General features: G+C 35.5%; 1 protein-coding gene and 1 pseudogene across 3 annotated transcripts in view; both read left to right on the top strand.

The window, feature by feature from the left end:
* The window catches only part of LOC100430432 (putative solute carrier organic anion transporter family member 1B7), a 79,596-nt pseudogene extending 78,308 nt beyond the window's left edge, over positions 1–1,288 (top strand).
* A 19,277-nt stretch (positions 1,289–20,565) lies between these two features.
* The window catches only part of SLCO1B1 (solute carrier organic anion transporter family member 1B1), a 120,758-nt gene continuing 113,686 nt past the window's right edge, over positions 20,566–27,637 (top strand). Inside the window, exons 1-2 of one of the 3 annotated variants that reach the window (XM_077953689.1) lie at positions 20,589–20,717; positions 25,947–26,081. The gene's annotated coding sequence lies outside the window, so the exon portion shown is untranslated. Of the gene's footprint in view, positions 20,718–25,946; positions 26,082–27,637 lie in introns of all 3 variants that reach the window. The other 2 variants (XM_077953687.1, XM_077953688.1) reach the window with 2 other exon arrangements.

The following is a 27,637-nucleotide window of genomic DNA, read 5'->3' on the forward strand; positions in this document are numbered from 1 at the left end:
AATGAGATGGTTTGAGGGGGTTGGAGCTGTATATGTTTCTCCCTCCCAGAGGAAGGCTAGAGACAGCCGGAGTTTAGTTTCTGTAGCTTCATATTAAAAAAAAAATAACAATAGGAAAGAATTTTATGTCCCAATGAAAAGAATAAACAGAATTGCTTTCTTAATATTTGTGTCTATAACTTCTGTTTGTTGTTTGTTTGTTTTTTCTTTTAAGGTCTGCATACTGGGGAGAAAAAAATGTAAGCTATTTTTCACAATTTAATAATCTATTTTCCTTATTCTCTTTTCACAGAAGAGCCTTCTTTGGCTTGAAGGTAGCCCTAGTGTTCCCGGTACTTGTTTTACTTACTGTATTTATTTTTATTGTAAAGAAAAAATTCCTTGGAAAGGATACCAAAGTATCAGAAAATGAAAGACAAGTAATGGATGAAGCAAACTTAGAATTCTTAAACAACATTGAACAGTTTGCATCATCTACTGAAGAATAGTAAAGCGTGTAATTAAGGGGAGAAAAAACAAGCTATTTTGCTGCTGTTTCCAACTAATGCATTGATTCAGTAAGATGTTCCTTTTGTGGTGTTCTGAGTCTTTTCACTGAGAATTCCTACATTCTTCACTTATGATGCAACAATGAATAAGCCTACGAATTTATAATGAAACAAACTATAAAAAATGGTACCCATGGTTAGGACATAGCTATGCATTTGTAGTTTAGAATACATGATTCATAAAAATTTAAAGTGAGAGGAATAATTAATATGTAATAGAAGAAAAAGTACTTGCTCAGGTAGTTGTAACTCTTAATAAAACCAATGACTAGAATACAGTGGAAGTAAAAAGGCAGAGATAGATTAATAGCCTAAATAAGGAGAAACGCCTGATGCCTTTTTTAAAACAAAATAAAACCGTTTAGACATTTTACTTAGGCCTAAAATCTAGCCAGGTTTTATGCTACAATGGTATCTATTTTTCATGTTAAATTGTACATTACTCAGAAATTATAAATCTTATTAATTTATAATTTGAAATTGTGTTTGCTAGCCACCTTGATGTATTTTCTTCCAACATCCCATTAAGATACTACTGAAAAAAATAGAAATATTCAAATATTTGCAAGGTATAATTGTCAGGCAACATATTACAGCATGTGTTAAGTTTCTACTAGGCCTATGGAAATGGTTTAAGAAAAGCTGACTTTGACTTGAGAAACAAAACCCATTGATAAGATGTGTCTTCATTGCATCTGTCTGTTCTCTGAGAGAAATAAAATCTGTGTCACTCTCTTGCATACATGTTTGTTGGTTCATCATGCACAAAAAGATGTCTTCCACATCTCTACAAGCCAGGCAAGACAGAGGGAAAATAAGATCAAACATTTAAATATTGCATTTTCTAGTAGCAACAACTCTACTGTAATGAATGCTAGAGGTTGTAGTTTCTTATTAATTATTTTAAAGATTTTTTTTTGGTATCAGAGTCAAGTGTAAAAATATATTTTCTTTTTTTTATTATACTTTAAGTTCTAGGGTACATGTGCACAACGTGCAGGTTTGTTACATATGTATACATGTGCCATGTTGGTGTGCTGCACCCATCAACTCGTCAGCACCCATCAACTCGTCATTTACATCAGTTATAACTCCCAATGCCATCCTTCCCCCCTCCCCCCTCCCCATAATAAGCCCCAGTGTGTGATGTTCCCCTTCCCATGTCCAAGTGATCTCATTGTTCAGTTCCCACCTATGAGTGAGAACATGCGGTGTTTGGTTTTCTGTTCTTGTGAAAGTTTGCTGAGAATGATGGTTTCCAGCTGCACCCATGTCCCTACAAAGGACATGAACTCATCCTTTTTTATGGCTGCATAGTTTTCCATGGGTATATGTGCCACATTTTCTTAATCCAGTCTGTCCCTGATGGACATTTGGGTTGATTCCAAGTCTTTGCTATTGTGAATAGTGCCGTAGTAAACATACGTGTGCATGTGTCTTTATAGCAGCATGATTTATAATCCTTTGGGTATATACCCAGTAATGTGATGGCTGGGTCATATGGTATTTCTAGTTCTAGATCCTTGAGGAATTGCCATACTGTTTTCCACAATGGTTGAACCAGTTTACAGTCCCACCAACAGTGTAAAAGTGTTCCTGTTTCTCCACATCCTCTCCAAATCCTCGTCATCACTGGCCATCAGAGAAATGCAAATCAAAACCACAGTGAGATACCATCTCACACCAGTTAGAATGACAATCATTAAAAAGTCAGGAAACAACAGGTGCTGGAGAGGATTTGGAAAAATATATTTTCAACAAATGTAATTATAGACCTACTTTAGAGATTCTGAATTCAAGCATTTGTGATATAGCTTGGACATCTTTAAAAAATTCCACTTGATGCTAGTATTCCGTGATAGACAGAAAGCCATGTGATAAGACAAGGTATACCTGAATGTAGCAAAGTCACACAAAATAAATATTACTAGAATCTGGGAAATGGCCTGGAAGTTATATGTATACATACACAAATACATATATATGTAATTTCCTATATATACAAACACATAAATGTAACTTCATATATATACACACAGATATATACACACACACATATATATGTAACTTCCAGTGTGTATATATATACACCCACACATATACATACACACATATATAAAATAGTATTACTATACATAATTAATATATGTATTAATGTTTCCCCAGTCTGTAAACTAGAGAAAAGAAACATTAATCACACAAACAGAAACTTGAGGAAAACCACACATTTGCTAGGTTTGTAGGTGTCATATAACAAATTTGATGGGATCATACACACGCACTCACATAAACACACATACACATATAATCATACATATTTATGGAATACAATGTGATGTTTCAGTACATGTATACATTGTGTAATGATCAGATCATGGTTATTAGCATATTGATCACCTTACACATTTATTATTTCTTTATTGTGAGTACATTCAAAATCCTCTCTTCTAGCTTTTTGAAAGATACATTATTGTTAGCCACAGTCACTCTACTACACAGTAATTACCAGCAACTTATTCCTCCTACCTAACTTTAACATTTTACCCATTAACAAACCTCTCCCTATCTTCCACTTCCCCTGTTTGTCCCATCTTTGGTAACTGCTATTCCACTCTCAATGCCTTTGAGATCAATTTGTTTAGATTCTTCACGTGAATGATGTCATGCAGTATTTTTCTTTCTATACCTAGCTTATTTCCCTTGACATAATGTTCTCCAGGCTCAAGTATTTTGTTGTAAATGACAGGAGTTCATCTTTTTTTGTGGCTGAATGGAGTTCATTACGTATATATACATCACATTTTCTTTATCCTTTTCTCTGTCGATGGCATTTAGGTTGATTCCATGCCTTGGATAATATGAATAGTGCAATAAACATGGAAGTGCAGAATGACTCTTCAACATACTTATTTCATTTCCTTTGGCCCTATACCCAGTAGTGGGATTGCTGGATCATATCACAGATCTATTTTTACATTTCTGAGGAACTGCCATACTGTTTTTCATAACCCCTGTACTAATTTACATTACCAACAGCATATAAAACTTTCCCGTTCTCCACAGTATTGCCAGCATTTTTTTTTCTTTTTTTTTTTGCCTTTTTGATGATATCCATTCTATCTGAGTTGAGATGATATCTCATTTTGGCTTCTATTTGCATTTCCCTGATTGTTAGTGATATTGAGCATTTTTTTCATGTAACTATTGGCCATTTCTATATCTTCCTTGGAGAAATGTCTATTCAGGTATTTTGACCATTTTTAAATTAGGTTTTTCCTATTGAATTGTTTGAGTTCCTTATAAATTCTTGATATTAATCTCTTGTCAAATGTAAAATTTGCAAATATTTTCTCCCATTCTGTAGGTTTTCTCCTTAGTCTCTTGATTGATTCCTTTGTCATGCAGAAATGTTTTAATTTGATGTAATCACTCTATTTTTGTTTTTGTTGCCTGTATTTTTGAGATCTCACCTAATAAATCCTTGCCCAGACTGAAGTTATGTAGCATTTCTTCTTGTCTTATTCTAGTACTTTAATAGTTTCAGATCTCACATTTAACTCTTTAGTCTATTTTGAATGGAATTTTGTATGTGGTGAGAAATAGAGGTCTAGCTTTATTCTATTGTATGTGGATATTCAGTTTTCCTAACATCATTTATTGAAGAGACTGAGCTTTCTTCAATTAGTGTTCTTGGCATCTTTTTTGAATCATTTGGTTATAAATGCATGAATTTATTTCTGGAATCTCTGTTTTGTTCCATTGATCTTTTTTTCTTCTATTTTTTTGGCCAATACAATGCTGTTTTGATTATTATAGCTTTGTAGTATGTTTTTAAGTCAAGTAGTGTGATGTCTCTAGATTTGTCCTTTTTCTCAGAATCACTTTAGTTATTCAGAATCTTTTGTGGACCTCCAGTAATATGTTGAATAGGTCTGGTAAGAGTGGGGACCTTCATATTGTTCCTGATCTTAAAGGAAAAGCTTTCAACAATTCCTCATTCAGCATTATGCTGCCTGTGGATTTGTCATACATGGCCTTTGTTATGTTGAAGTATGTTATTTCTATACCTAATTGGTTGAGAGTTTTTATTATGAAGAGGTGTTAAATTTTGTCAAATGCATCTTCATTTATTGAAATGATCATATAATTTTTCTGATTCTATTGATGTGTAATGTATCATGCTTATTTGATTGACATATGTTGAAATATGGTATCCCTGATGTGAATCCTGCTGAAATTTTTTAATATGTTGTTAAACTTGGTTTACTAGTATTTTGTTGACAATTTCTACATTTAAGTTCATGAGGGATATTGACCTCAAGTACTTGTATTGCTGCTGTATCTTTCTCTGGTTTTGGAATCAGTGTAATTATGTCTTCATATAATAAGTTTGAAAGAGTTCCCTCCTTTTCAATTTTTTGGAATAGTTTGTGAAAAATTATATTAGTTCTTTTAAAAATATTTTATAGAATTCAGCAATGATGCCATCATGTCCTGGACTTTCTTTTAATGGAAGAGTTTATTACTGCTTCAAATCCCATTACTCATTATTTGTTGTTTCATATTTTCTACTTCTTAATACAATCTTGGCAGGTTTGATAAATTGATTGTATTTCTATAGTTTTTGGGTTACAGGCAGCTTTTGGTTACATGGATACTTTGTTTAGTGATGATTTCTGAGATTTTCATGTACCTGTCACCTGAGTGGTATATATTATACCCAATATGCAGTGTTTAACTCTCACCCCTCCTCCCAATCTGCCCCACCCTTGATAGGTTTTTGTGATTAGGAGCTTATCCATTTCTTCTAGATTTTTCATATTGTTGGCATATAATTAATTGTTCATAGTAGTTTCTTATGATCTTTTGTGTTTCTATGGTATTAGATGTAATGCCTCCTTTTTTAATCTCTGATTATTTTACTCTTCTCTTTTTTTCTTGGTTAATCTTGCTAAAGGTTTGTCAATTTCATTTACCTTTTCACAAAATCTGCCTTCTATTTTATTGATCTTTTGTATTGTTTTTAAATCTCTATTGTACTCTGATCTTTATTATATCTTTTCTCCTAATTGTGAATGCAGTCTATTCTTGCTTTTCTGTCCTTGAGATCCTTCATTTGGTGGTTCATTTGAGAGCTTTTTTCTTTTTTTGATGTAGATATCTATTGCTATAGACCTCCTTCTAATGACTGCTTTTGCTGGATTTCATAAGTTTTAATATTTTGTGTTTTCATTTTCTTTTGTCTCTAGAAATTTTTTAAATTTTTCTTTTGATTTATTCATTGATTTATTGGTTGTTTAGAAGCAAGTTGTTTAATTCCCATGTATTTGTAGCATTTCAGAGCTCCTCCTATTGTTGATTCCTAGTTTAATTCATTTTCATGAAAAAAGATACTTGATATGATTTTAATTTTTTGAATTTGCTAAGACTTTTTTGGTAGACTAACATATGATCTATCCTGGAGAAAATACCACGTCCAGTGTAGAAGAATGTGTATTCTTCAGCTGTTGGATGGAATGTTCTGGTTTTTTTTGTTTTTTTTTTTGTTTGTTTGTTTTTTTTGAGACGGGGTCTCTCTCTGTCGCCCAGGCTGGAGTGCAGTGACCGGATCTCAGCTCACTGCAAGCTCAGCCTCCCGGGTTTACGCCATTCTCCTGCCTCAGCCTCCCGAGTAGCTGGGACTACAGGCGCCGACCACCTCGCCCTGCTAGTTTTTTGTATTTTTTAGTAGAGACAGGGTTTCACCATTTTAGTCAGGATGGTCTTGATCTCTTGACCTCGTGATCCACCTGCCTCAGCCTCCCAAAGTGCTGGGATTACAGGCTTGAGCCACCGCGTCCGGCCAGAATGTTCTGTTAATGTCTGTTGAGTTCTTTTGGTCTAGAGGGCAGTTTAAATCTGATGTTTTCTTCTTGGTTTTCGGTAAATAATCTGTCCATTGCAGAAAGCAGGCTGTTGAGATTCCCTACTATTATTGTATCTCTGTGTATCTCTCCCTTTAGATTGATTAATGTATCCTTCATGTATTTAAATGCTTTGGTGGATGTTGGGTGTGTATGTGTTCATGATTGCTACATGCTCTTTTATTAATCCTTTTATCATTGTATAGTAGCCTTGTTTGCCTCTTTATATAATTTTTACTTGAAATTTGTTTGATCTGTTATGAGTATAGCTACTCTCACTTTGCTATGGTTTTTATTTGTATGAGTATCTTTTTTTCACTCATACACTTTCAGTATATGCATGTCTGTACAGGTGAAATGAGTCTCTTGTAGGCAAATATAGTTGAGCCTTGTTATTTTTATCCACTCCATCAACTTTATGTCTTTCAACTGCACAACTCTGTCTATATATATATTCAATGTGATTATTGAAAGTAAGACCTTACTACTACCATTTTGCTGCTCCTTTTTGAGCCATAATTTTGTATCTTTTAATAAATCTCTTCCTATTCCTCCCTTCTCCTTACCCTTTCCAGTCTAGTATCCTCTTTTTTACTTTTTACTTTCATGAGATCAACTTTTTTAAGCTTTTACATATGAGTGAAAACATGTGGTGCAAAACATTCTGCTCCTGGCTTATTTCATTTAATACAATGTTGTCCAGTTCCATTTGTGTTGCTGTGAATGACAAGATTTCATTCCTTATTATAGCTAAATAGTATTCTCTATATCTCTCTAAATATGCAGAGTTCTTTCTTTCTTTCTTTTTCTTTCTTTCTTTCTTCTTTCTAATCTATCTCACATTTTCTTTATCTGTTCATCTATTGTCGAACACTGAAGTTAATGCCATATTTTGGCTATTGTAAATAGGAATAAGATAAATATCAGGGTGCAGAGGTCTCCTCAATATAGTGATTTCATTTTCTTTGGATAAATTCCTGGTAGGGGGGTCGCTAGATCATAAGGTTTTTCCATTGTAGTTTATTGAGTAACCTCCATACTGTTCCCTTTGTGGCTGTGCTAATTTATATTACTACCAAGAGTGTGTAAGAATTCTCTTTACTATGCATACTTGCCAGCATTTATTTTTTTGCATGTTTTTTTATGATAGCCATTCTAACCAGAGTGAGATGTTACTTCAGTGTGTTTTTTATTTGCATATTCCTTTTAAATAGTGATGTAGATCATTTTTAAAACATATTTGTTAGCCATTTGTATGTCTTCTTTTGAGCAATGTCTATTCAAACTCTTTGCCCCCTTGTTTAAATTAAATTGCTTGTCTGTGCTGTTGAGCTGCTTGAGTTCTTTGCATATTCTGGATGTTAACCACCTGTTGAATCAGTAGCTTGAAAATATTTTCTCACATTTTGTAGACTAGCTCCTTACCCTGTTGATTATTTCATTTGCTGTATAGAAGCTTTTTCATTTGTTATAATCTCATTTATTCGTTTTTGCTTTTGTTGCCTGTGCTTTAAAAGACTTACTGATAAAATCTTTCCCAGACCAATGTCCTGAAAAATTTCCCCCATGATTTCTTATAGTTGTTTTGTTGCTTCAGGTGTAAGATTTAGTACTATGAGCTATTCTTAATTGATTTTTGTATAAAGTAAGAAATAGGAGCCCTGTTTCATTATTCTGCATATGTATATTCAGTTTTATCAGCACAATTATCTAACGGACTGTTCTTGCCCCAATGAGTGTTCTTGGCATCCTTGTAAAAAAAAAAAAAAAAGAACAGTTGGCTGTAAATATGTGAATTAATTTCTGGATTTTTTCTTCTATTTCACTGGCATGTGTGTCTGTTTTTCTGCTAGTATCACTACAGCTTTGTAGTGTATTTTGAGGTATGATAGTTTAATGAATCTAGCTTTGTACTTTTTGCACAATACTGCTTTAGTGATTTGAGGACTTTGTGATTCTGTACAAATTTTAGAATTTTTTTCTGTTTCTGTGAAGAATGTCATTGGTATTTTGATATAAATTGCATTAATCTGAAGACCGCTTTGTGTAGTAGCGTCATTTTAGTAATATTGATTCTTCTGATTTATGAACACAGAATGTCTATTTATTTGTATCCTCTTCAATATTTTTCATTAGTATTTTGTACTTTTTCCTGTAGAGGTTTTCACCGCTTTGGCAAAATTTATTCCTGGGTCTTTTTTTTTTGTGCTACAGAAAATAATTTTTTTAAAAATTTCTTTTTCAGCTAGTTCATTGTTCATGTATAGAAATGCCACTAATTTTTTGTATATTAATTTTGTGTGGAGTCTCTAGATTTTCTATATATGAGATCGGGTCATCTGCAAAAATGGACAACTTGACTTCCTCTCTTCCAATTTAATGCCTTTTTTTTTCTTTTGCTTATTTGCTCTGGCTAGAAATTCCAGTATTGTGTTGATTAAGAATGGTGAGAGTGGACATACTTGTTCCATTTCCTAGAGAAAAATCTCTCAGATTTCTCTTAGGAAATAGTTAGATGTGGGTTTTTCATATAGGACCTTTAGTATATTGATGTATTTTTCTTCCATACATAATTTATTTGGAATTTTTATCATGCAGGAATATTGAATTTAGTCAACAGCATTTTCTGTATCTATTAAGATGATCACAAGGGCGTGCCCAATATCGCCAAATAGGAAGAGCTCCAGCCTCCAGCTCCCAGCGTGAGCGACACAGAAGACTGGTGATTTCTGCATTTTCAACTAAGGTACCGGTTCATCTCACTGGGGTGTGTCAGACAGTCAGTGCTGGTCAGCAGGTGCAGCCCGACCAGTCAGCAAGAGCTGAAGCAGGGCGAGGCATCACCTCACCTGGGAAGAACAAGGGGAAAAGAAATTCCTTTTCCTAGCCAAGGGAAATTGAGACAGACAACACCTGGAAAATTGGGTAATTCCCACCCTAATACTGTGATTTACATGGAGATTATATCCCACACCTGGCCTGGAGGGTCCCATACCCATGGAGACTCCCTCATTGATAGCACAGCAGTCTGAGATCTAACTGCAAGACAGCAGCGAGGCTGGGGAGGGGCATCTGCCATTGCTGAGGCTTAAGTAGGTAAGCAAAGCCACCAGGAAGTTCTGCACCAAGCAGACCTAATAGACATCTACAGAACTCTCCACCCCAAATCAACAGAATATACGTTCTTCTCAGCACATCACACTTACTCCAAAATTGACCACAGAGTTGGAAGTAAAACACTCCCCAGCAAATGTAAAAGAACAGAAATTATAACAAACTGTCTCTCAGACCACAGTGCAATCAAACTAGAACTCAGGGCTAAGAAACTCAATCAAAACCGCTCAACTACATGGAAACTGAACAACCTGCTCCTGAATGACTACTGGGTATATAACAAAATGAAGGCAGAAATAAAGATGTTCTTTGAAACCAATGAGAACAAAGATACAACATACCAGAATCTCTGGGACACATTTAAAGTAGTGTGTAGAGGGAAATTTATAGCACTAAAATGCCCACAAGAGAAAGCAGGAAAGATCTAAAATTGACACCCTAACATCACAATTAAAAGAAATAGAGAAGCAAGAGCGAACACATTCAAAAGCTAGCCGAAGGCAAGAAATAACTAAGATCAGAGCAGAACTGAAGGAGATAGAGACACAAAACACCCTCCAAAAAATAAATGAATCCAGGAGCTGGTTTTTTGAAAAGATCAACAAAATTGATAGACTGCTAGCAAGACTCATAAAGAAGAAAACAGGCTAGCCATAAGCAGAAAGCTGACACTGGATCCTTTCTTTACTCCTTATACGAAAATTAATTCAAGATGGATTAGAGACTTAAATGTTAAACCTAAAATCATAAAAACCCTAGAAGAAAACTTAGGTAATACCATTCAGGACATAGGTATGGGCAAGAACTTCATGTCTAAAACACCAAAAGCAATGGCAACAAAAGCCAAAATTGACAAATGGGATCTCATTAAACTAAAGAGCTTCTGCACAGCAAAAGAAACTACCATCAGAGTGAACAGGCAACCTACAGAATGGGAGAAAATTTTTGCAATCTACTCATCTGACAAAGGGCTAACATCCAGAACCTACAAAGAACTCAAACAAATTTACAAGAAAAAAACAAACAACCCCATCAAAAAGTGGGCAAAGGATATGAACAGACATTTCTCAAAAGAAGACATTCATACAACCAACAGACACATGAAAAAATGCTCATCATCATTTGCCATCAGAGAAATGCAAATCAAAACCACAATGAGATACCATCTCACACCAGTTAGAATGGCAGTCATTAAAAAATCAGGAAACAACAGGTGCTGGAGAGGATGTGGAGAAATAGGAACACTTTTACACTGCTGGTGGGACTGTAAACTAGTTCATCCATTGTGAAAAACAGCGTTGTGATTCCTCAAGGATCTAGAACTAGAAATACCATTTGACCCAGCCATCCCATTACTGTGTATATACCCAAAGGATTATAAATCATGCTGCTATAAAGACACATGCACACGTATGTTTATTGCAGCACTATTCACAAGAGCAAAGACTTGAAATCAACCCAGATGTCCATCAGGGACAGACTGGATTAAGAAAATGTGGCACATATACACCATGGAATACTATGCAGCCATAAAAAAGGATGAGTTTGTGTCCTTTGTAGGGACATGGATGCAGCTGGAAACCATCATTCTCAGCAAACTTTTGCAAGAACAGAAAACCAAACACCACATGTTCTCACTCATAGGTGGGAACTGAACAATGAGATCACTTAGACACAGGAAGGGGAGCATCACACACCGGGGCCTATTGTGGGGCAGGGGGAGGGGGGAGGGATAGCATCAGGAGATATATCTAATGTAAATGAAAAGTTAATGGATGCAGCACACCAACATGGCACATGTATACATGTGTAACAAACCTGCACGTTGTGCACATGTACCCTAGAACTTAAAGTATAATAATAATAAGATTTTTTCAAAAGAAAATAAAAAGTAAAAACTGAAAAATAAAAAGATGATCACAATTTTCATTCTATTGATGAGACCTTATTGATTCACATATTTTGAATCATCCTTGCATTCTTTTGATAAATCTCACACAATCATTGTGTATTATTTTTTGATATGTTGTTGAATTAAGTTTTCTAGTATTTTGTTGAGTATTTTTGCATGTGTGTTCATCAGGAATATTAGCCTGTAGTTTCCTAATTTCCTGGTGTCCTGATTGGGTTTTGATTACAGTGTTATGCTGACCTCGTAGAAGGAGTTAGAAAAAATTCCTTCTGCCTCACTTTTTTATAATAGTTTGAGAATAATGAGTTTTAATTCTTCTTAAAAAGAATGGTACCAGTAGAATTATACAAGTAGAATTCAACACTGTAGCTATACAGTCCTCGACTTGTATTTGTTGAAAGTCTTTTTATTACGAATTCAACAATGTTACTTGTTTTTGGCCCTGTCAGATTTTCCATTCCTTCTTCATTCAATCATGATAGGTTGTGAGTCAGAAATTTATCAGTTTTCTCTGGGTTTTCAAATTTAATGGAAATAAATAGTTCTTCAGAGTATCTTCTAATGATTCTTCATATTTCTGTGGTAGCTGTTGTAAAGTTCCCTTGTTTTTACCTGATTTTATTTATTTGGGTCTTTTTTTCTTAATCTGGTTAATGGTTTGTCAATTTTCATTTTATAGAACCAACATTTTTGTGTTGATCTTTTGTATTTTTTTACACTCTTTGTCAATTAGTTCTGCTCTGATTTTAATTATTTCTTTTCTTCTACTAATTTTGGGTGTGGTTGGATTTTTTTTTTTTTTTTGACTTGATTGAGGTGTACACTCAGGTTTTTATTTGAAATCTTTCTAGGTTTTTGATGTAGGCCTTTATTGCAACTTGCCTTTTAATGCTAATTGTACTGTGTCTCATAGATTTTGGTATATTGTGTTTCTACTTTCATTTGTTTTAAAGAATTATTAAAATTTTATTAATTTCTTCCTCCACTCATCGGTCACGCAAGAACATGTTGTTTATGTTCCATTTATTGTAGAATTTTTAATGTTACTCTTGTTATAATGTTAGTTTTATTTTACATGGTCAGATAAGATACCTAACATGAATTTGAGTTTTTGTAATTTTTGAGACTTCTTTTGTGTCCCAACATATTTCCATCATGGAGATTGTTCCATGCACTGATTAAAAGAATATACATTCTTCAACTATTGGGTAAAGTTTTCTGTAAATATCTAGTAGGACCACTTATCTATGATGAAATTTATTTAAATTTCCTTTTGAAATTTTAGATTCAGAGGTACATGTGTAGGTTTGCTACAAGAGTGTATTGCATGGTGCTGAGAGTTGGGCTTCTATAGATTCTGTCACCCAGAAAAAGAAAATATCCCAAAGGAAGTTTTTTTTGTCCCTTGTCCCCATCTCTCTCTCCCTCTGTTTGGAGTCCCCATTGTCTATTTTTCTCATGTTTATGTCTGTGGAAATGTAAGATTTAGTTCCCACTTTTAAGTGGAAACATGTGTTTCTTATTTAGTTTGCTTATGATAATAGCCCCCAGCTGCACCCATATTGCTACTCAGTGCATGATTTTATTCTTTCTTATGTCGTGTAGTATTCCATAGTGTATATGTACCACATTTTCTTTATCCAATCCACCATTGATGGACACCTAAGTTGATTCTGCTATTGTGAATAGTTCTGCAAGGAACATATGAGTTCCTGTGTCTTTTTGATAGAATGATTTATTTTCCTTTGAATATATACCTAGTAATGGGATTACTGGGTCAATTGGTAGTTCTCTGAGAAATCTTCAAACTGCTTTCCATAGAGGCTGCACTAATTTGCAATCCCAACAACAATGTATAAGTGTTCCCTTCTCCCATAACCTCAGCAAATACTGTTATTTTTTGACTTTTCAATAATAACAATTCTGACAGGTGTGAAATGATATATCTTTGTGGTTGTGATTTTCATCTCTCTGACGATTAGTTATAATTTTTTATTTTTTTATTTTTGTGGCTGCTTCTGTGTCTTCTTTAGAAAAACATCTGCTCATATCCTTTGCTCATTTTTCAGTTGGGTTTTTGTGTTGCTGTGATTTAAGTTGCTAATAAACACTGAATATTAGTCCTTTTTTGGATGTATGGTTTGGAGATATTTTTTCATATCTTGTGGGTTGCCTGTTTGCTCCATTTAGAGTTTCTTTTACTGTTTAGGAGCTCTTTGGCTTAAATTCTAATTGTCTATTTTCAATTTTGTTGCACTTGCTTTTGGGATCTTTATCATAAATTATTTTCCCATCCAGTATCTAGATGAGTACTTCCTAGGTTTTCTTCTAAAATATTTTTAGTTTGAGGTCTTACATTTAATTATTTAACTCATCTTGAGTTTACTTTTATATATAGTGAGAGGCAGGGGTCCAGGACTATTCTTTTGCATCTAATTAGCCAATTTTCCCAGCACCATTTATTGAATATCGTGTCCTTTCTCTATTGTTTATTTTTGTCAACTTTTTCAGAGATGAATTTGTTGTAGATAAGCAGATTTATTTCAGGGATCTCTGTTCTGTTCCATTGGTCTATGTGTCTATTTTGTACCGGTACCATGCTGTTTTGTTTACCATGTTCTCACACTACATGACTTCATACTAGTATGTATGTTTTTATTGTTTTTGAGGTATAGAATCATATCATCAGCAAAAGAGATAATTTTTGGCTCCCTGTTTTCCTATTTGGATGACTTTTATTTCTTTATCTTGCCTGATTCCTCTGGCTAGGACTTCCAGTACTAGGTTTAACAGGAGTGGTGAGAGTAAGACAGCTTTCTCTTATTTCAGTACTTAAGGGGAAGGCTTCCAGCTTTTTGCCCATTCCATATGATATTGCCTGTGGTTTGTTATAGATGATACTTAAGGTATGTTCCTTCAATGCCTAGTTGTGGGTGGGTTTTTTCATGAAGAGATGTTGTATTTTATCAAATGCTTTTTCTGTGTCTATTGAGGTAATCCTATGGGTTTTGTGTTTAATTTTGTCTATGTGCTGAATTACCTTTATTTATTTGTGTATGTTGAACACTCTTGCATCCCAGGAATATAGCCCACTTTATTATAGTTAATTAATTTTGTGTTATACAGTCAGATTTGATTTGCTGGTGTTTCACTGGGGATTTTTGCATCTATGTTTATCAGTCTGCAGTTTTCTTTTTTCCCTGTGTCTTTGTCAGATTCTGGTATCAGGATGATCCTTGTTTCAATAATGAATTGGGGAGGAGTCCCTCCTGTTTAACTTTTTTTGAATAGTTTTAAAAGAGTTGGTACCAGCACTTCTCTGTATTTATTGGTAAAGTTTGGCTGTGAATCCATCGGCCAAGGGCTTTTTTGGTTGGGTGGGTTTCTGGCACTGATTGAAATTAGAACTCGATATTGATCTACTTAGGGTTTCAGTTTCTTCCTGGTTCAAACTTGAGAGGTTGCATATTTCCAGGAAAGTAAGGATTCTCCTATTTAATTCATGGTTCCAACCTGTCCACTGGTGAAGGCCTTAAAGTGACATGATATCAGAATCCTCAAGAGAGCTCTGTCTACATGGATACATCATCTTCTTAATATCCACATACACAACTCTAACCACCAGCCAATTGGCACCGCAAACTTTGATGTTGTCCCAAGTTCCATCATTTTAAGTTTATGCCTCTAAATTAAGACTCAGCCTCCAGCAAAGTTGGAAGAGAAATGTTTTCATTCACTGTGTATTGTGAGTGATAAATTTCTTTTTTAAGAAGCAGGTTATTGGTAGGAGTGAAAATAGAACATGAGGATATGCACAAACTGAGAGCAAAGATCAGAAAAGTGAGACTATAAATACAAAAAAAATTGTCCATTCACCAGTTTAAGACTGATATTACAAAAAAATATTATATACATTTAAATTCTCTACAAAAAAAAAGTTTCTTTGAGTCACATACATTAAAAATTAATCTACCTTTTGTCTGATAATTCCAACATCTGTGTCACATTGCAGTTTGGTCCTGATGATTGCTATATCTGTTTAGTACATGTGTTTATTGCCTTTTGATGTCTCAGAATTTTTGGTTGAAATCCACAAATGGAGTATAGGAATGTCAATACTTAAGTAAGTATTTATTTTACATGGAGATAATCACATCTGTCCTTCTGTTAGGCATGTATTGTGGAGGGTGGTGTCAATAATAGGGCTGGGTTTTAAGTTTGTTGTTGCTATGCGTACCCTGGGAATATCAAAAGCTTTAAATATTTTAGGAAATACATGTATATAGATCTGCTGCCCCTGTCTAGATTTGTTTTCCCCTTTTGCTGTATTACCCAGAAACAATCTGTATCTCGCAGCTCTCCCAGCTATATTCCACTCTGATTTTTTCTAGATACTCATTAGCATTAGGGTGATGTTCCCATGAAGCTCAATATTAGGCAAGCTCTGTAAATCTTGGTCTTGAGGATGACCTATTTTTCTCTGAGGAGTGGAGCTTTTCTCCTGGTTTCCTTTCCCAGCTACAAGAGTTTTCACCAGTACTCTCAAACCATAGTTTTTGTTACCATTCCCTATTGAAGATAAGGACTTTTATTCTTTAACAGAGAAAGAAAAGTTTGGTCTTGAATAGGGCTTGAACAGTAGTTGCTGTTCTCATGTCGCAGCCAGTACCAATGGGGCTCTCTGAAGATTATCTCTAATCTTCCTACAGGGTACATAGTGAGGCTATTAAAGAAATAGTAAAGAGGCATAAAGCCCCTTATGTCTGCAGGCATCAGGGGCTTCACTTTCTTTTGTCAACCCATCCTTGGTATTTACCCACTTATTAAAATTTTCCAGCTGATTCATTACACTTACTTATACAGCATTGGGTGACTTCTGCCCCAGGTGAATAAGTGTGCAAATCCGGTTTCTTCCTACAGGAGCCCATCACTCTCAAGATTTCTAGTTAGCTGTTTACCCAGTAAGCTCAACTCACTAATGGGCTCAAGAAAAGTTAGATTTGCATGTTATTCATATTTTATTCACATTTTTTTCTATCATAAGGATGTGGGTGAGACACTCCTGCTCCCTGCATCTCTGATGGAATGTGAAAGTCTCATTTTTATTCCTTTAGTATAAAGGGAAATGTGTTTCATTGCCTGCATAAATTTTCAAAACCAATTTGAATTATATGAGAGTACCTCTCTCCCTTTCCCTCACCTGATTTTTCTTAATAGATTCTCTAATAATTCATACATTATGTATTCAGTAGACAAAGAGTTTACTGAAACAAATGGGATAAATTAGAGTTTAAGTAACCCTGGATTATTTTACCAAAACATCAATCCCTCACACCTCTCCATTCAGAGTTTTAGTGATGTTCCCCTCCCAATATCTCCCATACTTTTAATCCAATCTTTTCATTAATATAAGGTCTCTAAACAACTGAAAAAGAAAAAATAAAATGATGCCATTAATATTGAAGGTGGAAGAAAAAGTGTAATTTTGTAAATGTATCTGATATTTTGAATAATTGCAAGAACATTTCCAGTGTGACAAACTTGTTAGGTGTTATTAGGTATATACTACACTAGGTCTGCAAGTGACTTTTCTCATAGGCCTTAAGAAAACAAGCAGAATTATTAAGCAATAAGATTTTAAACTCATATTAAAGACCTATATACCTTTCCACCACATTAGCTATTCCACAAAAGTAGCACAGTGTATCTTTACTAACAGAAAGAATGTATCTCTTTCAACTTTTATTGCAGTCATTTAGTCATCAAAAATGATGTTGTCAAAGGGTATCTTGAATTTCTCAAACTTTTCATGTTATCAAGATAGGTTAAAGTAGTATTTTATTCAATAATTGACCTCAACAGTAATGATAAACATCTGCGGGCTAGAAGAGTCCTGTGATGGTCTTTAATTTGATTTTGTTTTTCATAAAATTTGCTTAAATTTTTCTTAGGACCAACCATAAGAAAAAAGCAAAGGTTTTTCACTTTGCTTTTATCATCATGAAGCTTTACTTTATTAACAATTGTGTTTAACAAAGCTCTGAGCTCTTTATTTGGGATATGAAATAATAGCTGCCTCACCGCTTGGATCATTTCTGTAATTTCTGTCCTGTATGAGTCATGAAAAAATAAAAGGAACATAGCTACATTGTTCATAAACATAAAAATAATCTTCTCAGTTATTTGTTGGATCTAAAAATTACTTGAGTGTTATCTTTTAAAACTGGATAATGATCATACATTTAAATATTATTTCCAAAATTTCCTGTGCCCGTATGAACAAACTGAAAAACATTTTAGATATACCGTTAGTAAAAGCAAAGCCTTTCTTTCTATTTATCCTAGAGTGGGAGAAAACATGTAATCAATTTAAGTTTTAAAGCCATGATATTGTGTAATGGCATTTATTAATCCAGTCCTAGGCATAATTGAACTAAGGGTGACAGATAAGTAGACATATGTTTCTATTCTCCAGGCATGGGCCGTCCATTATAATATTCACTTTCAAAATTTATTAAATATTCTGTTTTTTTTCTTCTTGTCCATTCCATTCCATTCCCTTTCTTTTTCTTTTTTCTCTTGTCCATTTTTCTTTCTGAATAATTTGAACTTGACCCATTAGATCCATTAGACTTGACCCTAGCAAGTGGGACTGTATATCAGGTAAGAAGGGGGTGGCTCTGTAAGAGAAACTATAAGCACCTGAGTGTGGCGTAAGAACCCAAGGGCCCAAGCAGTGTTAGAAGAGTGTCCAAGGAGACTGATGGTTCAATGGTTTGTCAGAACCCACTGAACTAACTAAAAGCATATTAGGCTTCTCCAGAGAAAAAGAACATTTCTATGTATGTCTTAATACATATGCATGTGTCTGTATGTGTGTTTGTATCTGTGTATACTTGTAGCTGTCCCTTGAACTATGTGAGTGTTACAAATGCCAACCTCACAGTCGAAAATCCACATTTAATTTTTGACTCGCCACAACTTGTGTACTAATTGCCTGCTGTTGACTGGAATCAGTACCATTAACATTTGATTAACATGCATTTTGTACGTTGTATGTATTATATACTGTATTCATTCCACAAAGTTAGACAAAAGAAAATGTTATTAAGAAAATCATCGGGAAGAGAAAATAGATTTACTATTCATTAAGTGGAAGTGGATCATCATAAAGATCTTCATTCCTGTTTCTTCACATTGAGTAGGCTGAAAGAAAGAGGAAGAGGAGAGGTCGGTCTTGCTGTCTCAGGAGCGGCAGAGGCAGAAGAACTGAAGGAGGTGAAGGAGGGCTTAGGAGAAGCAGACATACCTGGTGTAACTTTTATTGAAGGAAATCCATGTATAAGTGGACCTGTGAAGTTGAAACCTGTGTTGTGCAAGGGTCAGCTGTACACACACAGACCCAGACCCAGACACACACACACCCACCCACACACACACACACACATATATATATATAAGGTTAGACTAGTGGCTAGACTAGTGGCTATATATATGTGGGGGGGGGGGTGGGTGTGTATATATGTATATACAGACAGAGAGAGAGAGAGTAACCCTGCAAACTAGAGACCCAGAAAGGAATTGATGCTGTAATTCAAGTCCAGAGGTAGTGTGCTGGCAGGATTTCTTTGGGAAAGGTTATTTTTCTATTAAGACTTTTAATAGGAAAGGTAATATGTTTTATTCAGAGTCTATTGATTTAAATGTTAATATCTTCTAAATACACATTCACAGAAACATCTAGAATGATGTTTGATCAAAAATCTGGGTACCCTGGCTCAGTCAAGTGGAGACATAAATCACAGAGAGCAAGGAGAATATCAATACATGGGGTATCCTGGCATGGGTGTCAATACCTGAAGAGGATAGGAAGATATCACTGTGGTGGAGGGTGAACAGGGGAGAGGTCTGATATGAAGTGTTAGAACCTGAGTAAGGTTAGACTAGTGGCTAGATAGGAGAGTAGTTCAGTTCCTAGTGTGGAATCCCAACTGAGGTGAAGAAGAGGTCCGCAGGGGAAAAGATAGGAGTTGGCTTGTCAGTCCCACATTGACTCAGTTACTTTGGCTTTATAGGAATTAATATCCGAAGCTGGCTTCCTCCACCTTCATTCTTCCTCAAGATTGCGTTCGTGATTCTTGGCCTTTTACATTTTAAAAGAAAGGTTAACATAATCTCGTCAATTTCCACATTTCAAAGAGTACTGGGATTTTGTTTGAGATTTCACTGAAACTATAGATGTATCTTTGGAGAGCCAACATTCTTACAATATTGTTTTTCAACTAATGAACATGATATAGGTTTTAATGTCTTTAAATAATGTTTTGTAGTTTGGGAGTAGTGGTCTGGGGCACCCATTATGAAATCTATTCCTTGGGTTTCAATTTTTTTAAAACTGCACTAAGTAGTATACTTTACTAATATTATTTCCTGACGCTACTAATGTATAAATCACTACATTTGATTGTGTATATTTTATTCTATCCAGATAACTTGTAAAAATTAACATTAATTTCGAGAGTTTATATGTAGTAACTTTTAAATTATCTACCTATACCACATGTCACTGACATTTTATTTTTTTCTTTTCTTGTTCTTAAATTTAAATTCTTTTTCTTGCCATTTCTCTGACTAGAACATCCAGGATAATGTTTAATGGAAATGGTGATAGCAGGCATTATCTTCTCACGCATGACATCAACAGGAAAGCTTTTAATATTCCCCATTTTAATATAACGGTTGCCGTAGGGTTTGTTTGCTTTCTTTAAAGTCATGATTATATCCTGAAGCATATCACATGAAATTCATTGTAACTTTTTTCTCATTCTAAGTAAATATTTGCTTCATATGCTCATTTTTATTTATAATTTTGAATTATTGTCTTATAAAGGCCTTCCTGCAGGGGCCTTTGAAAACAATATGCTGAGAATAGATAGGGCTCAAGGACAGTATCTCCAATTGAACTTTTAATGAACTCCCGTAGGCGCCAAGAAGGCGGGCAAATAAGGAAGAGCATAGAAACAAAGAACTGAGTAGAAGGTTACATCTGGGAAAAGAGTTTGTTTTGCATTGCATTCTTTCTGCTGACGTGGGGTTTATGGAGTATAAATAAAGTGAGGCGGAGGCTCTGAGCGCGGCCGCCATGTTCTCTGTGTGTCTTTGTCTTTTGTGTGTTCTTTCATTCTCTACCACCCCCGGCACGGACCCCAACAAGTGGCGCAGCGAGCAGGGTCAGCACGGGTGAGTAGGGGAGAACAAGAAGGGGAACCCCCTAGGAGCGGGTAAGGCTCGGATATTGTTAAGGGGAACCTTCTTAAGCTTTCATTATGGGAATTCCATCTCTCTGGCCTCAGAATATTTATGGCTGTTTAAAGGACTGTTGCTGTCTATGGGAGTAGAAGTGAAAGAAAAAGACTTTGAAGCGATTATTTGCCCATGTTGAACAACATTGTTACTGGTTTCAGTATCAGACTAAAGTGCAGCTGAATCGAAAAAAATGGTTACAGGTAGTAAAAGCTCTGCTTAGAGCTCTCCAGTTAGGGGATATTATGCCTCTAAAATTGTGGACCTTGTGTAACTCTATCACTCAGACATTAGAGTTACTTGAGACTGATCCGGAGTGTGGTAATGTAGCCACAGGAGGAAAGGTATCTGAGGATTTGGAAAAATAAAATAAAATAAAATAAATCTGAAATGGAGCCCATTTGTGCCAGGGTAGCAAAAGGGGGAGAAGAGAAAAAGCCAGCTCTTCCTTCTTGTAAGGGAAATTCTGACATGCAGTGTATTATGGAAATGCTTCAACAAATATTACAGATACATTCTTCTAATTCACCTTTGTGAGCTTTCCCTGTTTCTTTTCCTTCTGCCCTGTTAAAAGAGGATTTTCCAGTGCCTCCAACCCCCTGGCTTCCTTATCTTTACCTTTGTTTGGCAAAATTTTCTCAGTGCCTTGCCCGCCATTGGGGGAGGGAGAAAAGGAAAGATAAAAAAAAAAAAAAAATTTAAGGAGCTGGATCTGTTTCCAATTATTTGTGCTTCTTTTGCTCCTAATGCTCAGTTTTCAAATGGTGGCAATAATGTCCAATTTAATGCCTTACAAATTAAATTTTTAAAAGAAATGAAAGCTGCCATTTCTAACTATGAACCCCTATCCTTGGTCTTCTTGATATTTTTTCATCAGAAAATTTGATAATTCCTATAGACTGGAAGACTTTGGGGAAGGCTTTTCTTGATCGTTCTCAGTGGTTACAATTGCACAGCTGGTAAATGAACAAGGCGCATGTACAGGCTAGAAAAAATGTTATGTGTGATCCCCCAGGAGCCACTAAGGAACAACTCACAGGCACGGGCCAATATGCTACTCTTAATGCTCAGGCTGGTCTAGATGATGTTGCCCTTACTCAAATCAAGACTTTGTTTTTAAGGGCCTAAAATAAGGTAGAGATAACAGGAAAATCTTCCCTTTCCTCTGTGAAGATTTTACAGGGCACAAATGAACAATATTCAGATTTCGTAGCCCATCTTCAGGATGCTGTCTTGAAAATTGTGGGTGCTGACCTTGCTTCAAAAATTTTGTTACAAACGTTGTCTTTTAAAAATGCTTATGCAGACTGTCAAAAATTGTTAAAATCGTTAAAGGCCAATGGGGCCAATTTAGATAAATATATTAAAACTTGTGTTAGTGTTGGAGGGGCTATTTATAATGCTCAATTATTTGCTGGAGCTTTGTCTAAAGCTTTAAAAGGAAATAACAAACAAGGTGTTTGCTTTCAGTGTGGTAAACCTAGACATTTCAAAAAAGAATGTCATAAAAATTGAACACTTTTATCCCTCAAGGCAGAAAGCTGCCTTCAGAGGTGTACAAATGTTGTGGTAAAGGTCGACATTGGACAAATAAATGTCGTTTCAAAACTGATAAAAGTGGAAATTTACTGTCTCCTCTCCTGGGAAATGGGAGCCGGGGCCCACAGGCTTGGGGCCCCAACAATTTATGTCACCAGGTCTGAAAGTGTAGTTGGTTTATCAGTCTTTACAAATGAGAAATATAAGAAAGGAAAAGAATGCACAAACTAACTAGGTTTCTTGTAATAAATCACTAAACTAGTCAGAGGACCAAAAAAATACAAGATCAGCGTGACTCTGAAGGATGTGAGATTATGGTTCTGCACTTGTTACATTAAAGAGCTAAAATAGACGTAATATTAACAATAATAACAGTAATAATAGCCATAGTATACTGAGTACTTACTATGTGTCCACTATTGTGAAAAAATCTTCACTTGCATTTAGTTCTTCCAACATCCCTTTAAGACTGACAAATTTTATAATTATTACCATTTTGTAGACAGGAAAACAGAGTTAAGACAGTTTTATAAATGTATCCAAGGTCATATAGCTATTATATTTTGAAAATATGACTTTCTGTCCCCAGAGCTTACATGCTTAACCCTTTCCTCTAGACTGCTCTATAAAGTACAAAAATGGTAGTCACCCTCCTTGGAATAATCGGAGGAAAGAAAAATCAGTAACTAAGTAAAAGTTATATCTCAGCACCAGATCCAATCCCAATTTCAAGTATCCATTTAGCCTTGGATAGCATCACTGTGTTTTGAAAACCAAAATCCGTTGAGTATTTTGTGGTTCACCATCTTTTACAAAGCAGATACTCTATTGAATAGTAAGCTACGAACTGAATTTCTGTACCTGTAATCACCTTATTTGTTTACAAATATTTGTTATTGACTGAATCTGCATATAATACCCAGTGAGCAATGGCCTACAACATCAAGGAATAAATTCAAGTCCTCCTTAAGGATCCCACACCTTACCCCAGTTTCTCAGCCTTAAGCGGCAACTAAGCAGAGCGCTGCTGCTGACTTAGCTATTACTCAGCCTTATACTTTGTCTCCTAATAGAGGAGTATATAAATTGGCTATTAGAGTGTGTGGCCCTTTGCCAAAAGGACATGATGTTACTAATAAAATTCTTATTATGGTTCAAGTCTCACAATTTATATGCCTAGAGGCAGGGGAAAGTATTCTCAATAGGGAGGGTTTGGTAGCACAGAAAAAACTGTTTTTTGGGAAACTTTAGTTTCTAATCAAAAGCCCTTATGTTCATTGCATATTAATGAAATAGTTTTTAAAGGGTTAATTGATACGGGGGTGAATATGTCTATTATTTGTTTAAATTAGTGGCCTATACAATAGGAAAAAAGACAAGTTTCAGTTATACTCACTGGCTTGGGTGCTGCTTCTGTGGTTTATCAAGACGTAGAACCTTTAACCTGTGTTGGTCCTAAAGGTCAACAAGGTCAAGTGTTTTTTTTAATTTTTATATTGTTCCTATCAATATTAATTTTTGGGAACAAGATCTTTCACAACAATTTGCTGCTTTTTTAAACATTCCTCATATTTCCTCAGCTGCCAAAAATATGATGTTCAAAATGGGCTACAATCCTTTAAACTCATAGTCACCACTCCTATTTAGGTGAAACAGTGACCATTATTTAAAGAAATACTTAGGACTCTAACAGAGTAAGTCAAAAAACAAATGGCCGAGAGGAATATAAAGCCACGTATTTCTGCATGGAATTCCCGTCTTTGTCTTGTCTTAAAACTATAAATGTTTACATTAAACCTAGGGAAAGTTTACAGCCTGGTCTTCCTAATCCTGCCCTTATCCCACAGAGTTAAAAATTAATGGTCATAGATCTCAAAAATTTTTTTTTCTCTATTCAGTTACAACCTCAAGATTGTAAAAAGTTTGTCTTTATTATTCCTAAATATAATAATGGACAACCCATTCAAAAATATCAGCAGAAGCTTCTTCCTCAGGGTATACTTAATAGCCCTACTATATGTCAAAAATTCGTACATAGGACTTTAAATCCTGTAAAAAATCAGTTTCCAACTGTGTTAATTTATCATTGTATGGATCTTCTCTGTCCCTGTTTTTAATAATTCTCAGCCACTTTCTCGATATCAATGGAAAGTTTTACCTCAAGGTATGTTAAACAGCCCTACCTTGTGTCAAGAACTTGTCCTTTTGCATCATTACAAACTCAGCTTTCTTTCTATTCACTTAATATTGCCCCAGAAAAAATTCAACTGGATTTTCCTATTCAATATTTAGGTTATACCTTAGGAGCACAAAATATTCGACCCCAGAAAATTCAAAGTCAACGTGATCATTTCAAAATATTAAATGACTTTCAAACGATGCGTCCTGTTTTAGGAATATAACATCTTTTTTCTATTCTAGAAGGAGACAGTCACTTGGACAACTCCTGCCATTTAACTCCTTTGGCTTTACAGGAACTCCAGCTTGTAGAAGAGCAACTTTAAAAGGCCCCTTCCTGATGTTCCCCTTTCCTTTTGTTTATTTCATACTTTACATTCTCCTACAGGAATGATTCATCAGACCAATCGGCCACTAGAATGGATCTTTTTGTCCAATAAAACATCTAAACTCTTGGCTACTTATATCGATCATTTAGCTTAACTGATCATCAAAGGACGGCATCACTGTTGACAACTTTGGGGAGGAGATCCTTCCTTAATTATCTCTCAATTCACTCATAGTCAGATCACTTATCTTCTTGCAACTTCTGATTCTTGGCAAGAAGCTTCATCAATCTTGAGTTACAGTTTATCCTTATCCCTCGGTGCAACAGGGAGAATTGTTTGCTATTCTCATGGTCTTACTTGATTTCCCTACTACTGGTTGTAACATTGTTAGTGATTCTCAATACGCCGTTTATGTTACTACTTATATTTCTCAGGCCACTTTACCTCTTTGTGCTACTTCTTCTCTTCAGAAATTCTTTTCTTTGTTATCCTTTACTTTGAGCCAACGTCGAGCTCCTTTATTCATCACTCATCTTCGTTCTCATTCTCAACTTTCTGGACCATTAGTTCATGGTAATACTCAGATTGATTTGCTTTTAATCGGCCACCTATATGCTGCAGAACAAAAATATACTCTACATCACACTAATAGTTCTGGCCTTCAACGACGGTTTCATTTAACTCATAAACAAGCTCGTTCTCTTATTCGAGCTTGTCCTTCTTGTGCTCCTTTGAGCATTCCATCCTTCCATCCTGGGGTTAATCCACGAGATGTCCCTTCTTTGGACGATTAAAATGTTCATCATACCATTGATACCTTTTCTCATTTCTGTTATTACTCATCTCTTAGTTTGTTCCACCATCATGGGCATTCCTCTTATACTTAAAACTGATAATGCCCCTGCTTATGTCTCTCATAAATTACAAGTTTTCTTACAGCAATACAATATTCAACATATCACCGGTATCCCGGGCAACAGTCAAGGTCAAGCCATCATTAAGCGCACAAATTTAACCTTAAAAACTCAACTGCTAAAACAAAAAGGGGGAAATGAGCCCCCCAAAAAACCAGATTTTTTTGAAGGTTAACCTTTCTACCTTAATTTTTTTGATTTTGAAGGTTCTTTTTACCTTAATTATTTTTTGAATCAATGGAGACAATTGCAAGACTCCGCTGTCATAACCCATCTTTCCTCACCTCCCTCGGTGATAGTCCCCGCTGACAATTTAAAGATTTGGTATCCTAATGAAGAAGGTAAGTATGTTCAAGGGCAAGTTCTAAAACAGGGACAGGGCTATGCTCTTGTCCTTACAGGGAGCGGACCTGAGTGGTTTCCTACAAGATGATTGAAACCCTGTTGAAAAGAAAACTGGATTCAGCATGCATTTCTTCCTTTGTTGGATGTGCCTTGGCGGGGGACTTATTTCCTTTAGTGAGGCTTTGTATGAATATTGCACTTATATTCCCTTTCCACCCTTGTATCAGGGAGTCGCCTGGGGAGAGGTGGAAATTAAGGTTTTCACCAATGACACTACTTGGATGCCGTCCCCCTATATAGACAAGGACAATATAGAACGGGAAACGGGAATTATAAACAACACATACCAATTTGGAGTGGAAGAACTTCCAATATGCATGGGAAATAGTTCTCATTGTCTCCGAAAATCGTATGAAGACTGGGTTGTTCACTATAATCATAGTCATGTGGCTGCTAATACTGTTATTATAATCATACTGTATATAGTAATGAAACTATTCCTAGTTTTTTACCTTTTTGTCCTATTCCAGAAGTTTCTCCTAATATTGAGGTGCTGGAGTGGCAACAATGTCGGGGAAATAAACCCCGGATTTTATTAGAATACAATGGGATGCAAATAACTGATTGAAGTGTGCACGGTGATTTTCAAACAAAATTTAGTCACATACCTTTGAAATGGCACCGGGTAAATAAAAGTATTGCTGCTAACAATAATGAAACCTTAGTATGGCGTGAAGAAGGCCTAAGTACAGAGTCATCTTTGGAAGTTGTTAGCTGCAGGCGATGCCATTAACATTTTTGTGGGGAATATGCCCCTTAATCTTTCTAACCCGAATAACTCCTTTCATATTCAGTTATATCGAAATACCTCCTGATATATTATTGCTTGTGTCTGTAAGCCCTACCTGTTATTAGCAGGGAATTTGACATGGGATAATGATATGGGGATTGTTAATTGTACAGATACATGTACATTTTTGTCTTGCCTCAATCATTCATGGTGGCACAACTTTACTGAGGATATTTATATCCTCAGGGCTCGTAAGGAAATTTGGCTACCTGTTAACCTTACGCGACCATGGGGGGCATCACCTCTTGAGACTTATATTTGGACTTCTCTCCAGCGAACCCTCCATGCCCTTGGACTTATAATTGCCTCGGTGATGAGCCTTGTCGCCATCGTCTCCACTGCGGCCGTAGCAGGGCTCGCTCTTCATCAAAGCATACAAAATGCTGAATTTGTGCAGCAATGGCACGAACAATCTCACCGGTTATGGCTTCAACAACGAAACATTGATTCTCAACTTGCTGAAAGATTGGACAACATGGAACAAGCCTTGACATGGCTTGGAGATCAGCTCACTGTCCTCAGTACTCGGATAACATTACAATGTGATTGGAACTCCACTCAATGTTGTGTAACGCCTGTGCTTTTTAACATCTCTCAAAATTGGACCATCATCCGAAAATTATTAATAGGCCATAAAAATATTAGTTTGGACATCCAAGAGCTCACTCAGAACATTTCCGAAGCATTTCGACAACAATTACA

The sequence above is a fragment of the Macaca mulatta genome, chromosome 11 (genome assembly GCF_049350105.2).
Source record: "Macaca mulatta isolate MMU2019108-1 chromosome 11, T2T-MMU8v2.0, whole genome shotgun sequence".
NCBI classification, from domain to species: Eukaryota; Metazoa; Chordata; class Mammalia; order Primates; family Cercopithecidae; genus Macaca; species Macaca mulatta.